Genomic DNA, 5226 nt, shown 5'->3' on the forward strand with positions numbered 1-5226 from the left:
TGATTAAATCTTTTTTAATTGATCAATTAATTTTCAAAACGATGTGGGGCCTCTCGAATATTAGAGAGTATAAGACCCACTCCTTTTTCCCTTTTATACAATTTTTTTCTTTGAACAGAAAACTCTTTCAAAACAATACTTTTCAAACTGTTTTCAAAACAACAAACGACGCGTCTGTAACAAAATAATCAACCATGTTTTATAAAATAAAACACGGGCCTCCATGTAGGTATAAGTCCCAAGCCCCTTTTGTACATACCCATTCCAGTACATGAAATTAGGTATTTCATTGTACGCCTTTTGTACATATCTCAATCAATGTGTTTTTTTTAACTTTGAATAACAAACCAAAAATGAAGGTTTCTTTAAATCTTCCCAAAAATACCATGGGCCTCCATGTAGGTATAAGTCCCAAGCCCCTTTGTAAATACCTGTTTACATAGCTTTGAATAAATTCAAATGGAACTCTCCCCGAGTATGAGTCCCGAGCCCTGTGTATACAAATGGATCATGCTTACAGGTATATTTCCTTCATAAACTCCATTATATACACACACTTTGTCATATATGTATAACTGTTCATATCTGTTCATGTACTTGTTCATGTTTGTTTGTACTTGTTCATACTTGTGATTGTGTTATATGCTTATTCAACTTAGTACAACACTAGGTTCCCCATAGCCTCCTATTGGGCTTCGTGCAAAGAATCTCCCTAGTTTAGGTTAGGACATAGAGTATGGTTTCCCGGTGAAATCGCTCTAAGAGCTCAAACCAACTATACCATGCCTCCCCTTGGGCTTTGTACAAACGAGTGACCCTCCCATAGCCTCCTCTTGGGCTTACAATGCAAGGACCCTGGATTGTCCCTCCCATAGCCTCCTCTTGGGCTTACAATGCAAGGACCCTCGGATAGCCTCCTCTTGGGCTTCGTACAAGGACCCACGGGCTTCTTATAAGCATCCCAAATATCCAAAACAAATACCCTAGGAGATTAGACATTTTCATCTCTATGCTAGGAGTATCTCTTCTATATCATCACAAACAATCAATCAATCAAACTTTTTTGCCACAAGGCTGGCTAATCAATCAAACTTCTTTTTGCCACAAGGCTGGCTAATCAATCAAACTGTTTTACCACCGTACTGGATGATTAATCAAAGTTTTTGTCACAAGGATGACTTCATTGAAACTTTTGCCACAAGGCTGGCTGATTAATCAAAACTTTTTGTCACAAGGCTGACTTCATTGAAAGTTTTTTGCCACAAGGCTGGTTAAACAACAAAAACATCTTTATCATTCTAAGCACCCTAAGTGGCATGGCCCCGAGCTTATAATGAAAAGATTTTCAAACAAAATCAAACAGATGTATGTGATGATATAGATTAGATACATCTAGCATTTAGACGACATTTGTCTATTTTCCTTTGCTTCCACTAGCATAAGTGGGAACTACGATTGCTCTGACTTTCTCAACATCCCTTTGAGAATACGTAGGCACAAGGTCGATCCTTGGCGAGCAAAACAAAACAAAAAAAACCATTCAAACCTTAGCACCCGTAGACCCCGAGCTACAGATGCTCTGATTCCCTCTAAGGGATATGTATGCAGAGGATCGCGATGATCTTTGCGAGCATAATCAAACAAACACCTTAGGTCCCACCTATTTCACAAGAACCTCTCAATAACATGGAATGAAAAACAAAGCAAAGAAACCTATAGAGTACTATAGATACGTTGGGTGCTAATACCTTCCCTTCGTATAACCAACCCTCTTACCCAAGATCTCTCCCCCCACTTTTAGGTTATTGCAGCTTTTTTCCTTTTCCTCTTTTGGAAACAATAAAAAGTTTGGTCGGTACAAAAGAAAAATCATTTTTTATGAGCACTCGAGCCCAAAGAAGGCATCAGGTGTCTCATCCCACAAAAAAGAGGAACAAAACGATTTTTCGCCCGCGACACTAATATAAGTGTAGTACAAACCCGAGGAAAAACACGATAGCTTTTCTATTACATTTTCTGTCCAAATTGTGTTGTGTAATACAAAGATATTTGATACCTCCAATATAAGTCAAAACTAATATAATAGTATTTCATTATTAAACACTTTAATCAAATACATTCATATGAACATATGATCATATAATTATCAAACAATTACCCCTTATAAAATTAAACATATTTAATCATAAAATATTATATCACTAAAATTATATCGTCATATAATTAATTTGATTTACTATCCTTCAGGGATGAATAAGTTCTTCAGGAACTATAAAAATAATTTATTTTTCTATCCTTCAGGGATGCTTAACAAGTTCTTTAGGAACTATATAAATAATTTATTATAAACAATAATCTAAAAAATATATATATATAACCATCCTTCTGGGATGCGTTAAAATCATTTGTGTCATTTTTCTGTAATGACAATCTTTTAATGAACATATTACAAATTATGAATTTTTAGATCGATACAACAACAAAAATTTATGAAATCCTTCTGGGATTCAATAATATTATAGATGCGACCTTTTAAAGGTGATTGAACGTTGAATTCTTCTGGAATTCATCAATTATTGATAAACACAATACTCGATTAAACTCAATCTTTGAACAATAATTTGGAGTTAGTTTAATAATCTTTAGTTATACAAATATCACATCACAAACTATTTCTATAAACAACGGTCAAGAAAAATTATTCTTTGTGCAATCCTTCAGGGATGGTTGAATATTAAATTAACATTTTTATGTGTTAAAATTAAATTCCGGACAAACATATAGAAATGCTTTAATGTTAAATTTTTCCAGAATTTAACAAGAATGATCAAAGAAATCTAATATTATTGTACAAGGTAAATAAATTTCTCTACAAAATATATATGTAAAAAATAAACATATTTATATGAAGAAAAAAATAATAACAAAATTATGAATTATATTATATTGGTTCAAATATATTAAGATTAGGAAAATAATGTAGAACCTGACTATATCATTACTCGCGTTGTAGAGTATCGTGCTGATAACGTGTTATGAACTAAATAAAAATTATATAGAGATCAAAGAGAGGTAGAGAAGAAAGAGGGCAATATTATCTTATCTTATTTCAAGTGTGCTTTACATTCCAATATGGATATCTATTTATAGGACTCAAGGGAGATAGAAAATCACATATATTAAACACATATTAAGTATGGAATAAGAAGATGAAAAACTAGGAGATGGATGGACATCCACTAACATAAATATTCATAACATCTATAATAATATTTACATCATGTTTTTTAATAAAAAAAATCACTTTATAAAAAGTATACTAACATTATTGCAGCATAGGAGGAGGAGGGTAGCTACTACCTACAACTCTCCAACAAGTCGTCGAAATGCGGACCATGACCAAACCAAGCTTTGTTTTCTAGTCACAAAATGAATATTTAATATTTAAAAATAAGAATTTTATCTTTAAAATTAAGATAATTATTTATTAAAATAAAATATGTATTGTGCTGATAATGACTCGTGATTCCTGTTAAATTGTAATTCTTTATGTCGAAAAGATTTGATTTAGAAGTGTGAAAACAGTTTGTTACACACATATTTGATTTAGATCAAAATTATATAGATTTGATTTAGATCTAAAATAGATTAGATTTGATTTAGTTCTAAAATAGTTATTTTGGGTTTTTATAGTTTTGGACTTTTGGCTTTGAGAGCAAGCTAACCTAAATCTATAAAAAGAGGGAGTAACCCCTATTTTTGTAATCAAGTCAATTGAGTTGTATTCACAGAATTTGCAGTTGCAAGTGAATAATAAAGTTTTCCACAGTTTGTGAATAATAAAGTAACCCCTATCTTTCTTTCTTTTATATTGTTCATTGTCATTGTGTGGTGATATCAATTTTGTTCATCAAGATTGGTAGAAATTCATTATATGTTTTGGTGGATTTCCAACTTCTGGTATCAAGAGCTCTGGTTGATTGGTTCAAGGGAATAAGAAGAAAATCACGATGACAGTGAATTATGAGACAGGAAATTATTCAGCAAGTCTACCAATTCCGAAAGTATATAACTATGAGAATCGGCGCAAACAGATGAAGGTCTTATTCAGGTGTCAAGGTCTTTGGGATCTTGTAAAATATGGAGTAGAACCGCTTGGAGAAGACGCTTTAGAAGAAGAAAATAATGAACACGTAGAATCATAAAAGAAGAGTTATAAAGCATTCTTCATAATTCATCAATATCTGAGTCCACAAAACTTCGAAAAGGTTAGTGATTTCGAATCTGCAAAAGAAGCTTAGGAGATTCTTGAAAAGTCTTTTGGAGGTGCTGAGAAGGTCAAAGAGGCAAGGTTACAAAATCGCAAAAGAACGTATGAATTGCTTCAAATGGAAGATAGTGAAAGCATAACTGATTTCTTCATTAGGGTTACAAAACTAGTGAATCAAATCAAGATATGTGGAGAAGCATTAACAACAAGAGTCGTTATTTTGAAGATCTTGAGGTCTTTGGCCCCTAAGTTCGACCATGTGGTGGTAGCCATAGAAGAGTCGAAGGATTTGTCGAAGTTGACAAAAGAATAACTTCAAGGGACGCTTGAATCTCATGAATAACAAATGGCTGAAAGAGCTGCAGGAAAGTCGAATAGTGACGTGGCCTTGCAGGCTCAGTCAACAAACAAAAAGAAAGGTAAAGGAAGTTGGAATGGAAATAAAGGCAGAGGCGGATATAACAATTCGACTGGTCAAAGTCAGCAAGAAGGGAGCTGGTCGAATCAGAAAAAAACCCGCATACCAAAGCAACCAAATAGGTGGTGTTGCAGGTAGAGGAAGAGGTGGTGGTCGAAAGCCCGACAATAGTCAAATTGAGTGATTTAATTGTCAGAAGTATGGTGTCTATTCTAAAAAATGTCTAGAAACGAATAAGGATCGAGAAAGTGATGCAAAGTTTGCAAAAGAAGAAGAAGAAGAAGAAAAGATGTTGATGATGGTCATAACACAAGATGAAGATAAATTCAAGGACCAATGGTACATGTCTGGAAGGAAATATTGGTTTGTCAACATAAAGCCCTCAATGAAGAACATGGTGAAATTTGCAAATGACAATACTATAGGAGCTGGAGGTATTGTTGATGTTATGATTACGAGGAAATATGGAAAAAGGTCAGTAATATCTAATGTGTTGTACATACCAGACATGACGAACAACTTGCTCAGCATTAGTTAA

The sequence above is a fragment of the Vicia villosa genome, unplaced genomic scaffold (assembly GCF_029867415.1).
Source record: "Vicia villosa cultivar HV-30 ecotype Madison, WI unplaced genomic scaffold, Vvil1.0 ctg.000089F_1_1, whole genome shotgun sequence".
NCBI classification, from domain to species: Eukaryota; Viridiplantae; Streptophyta; class Magnoliopsida; order Fabales; family Fabaceae; genus Vicia; species Vicia villosa.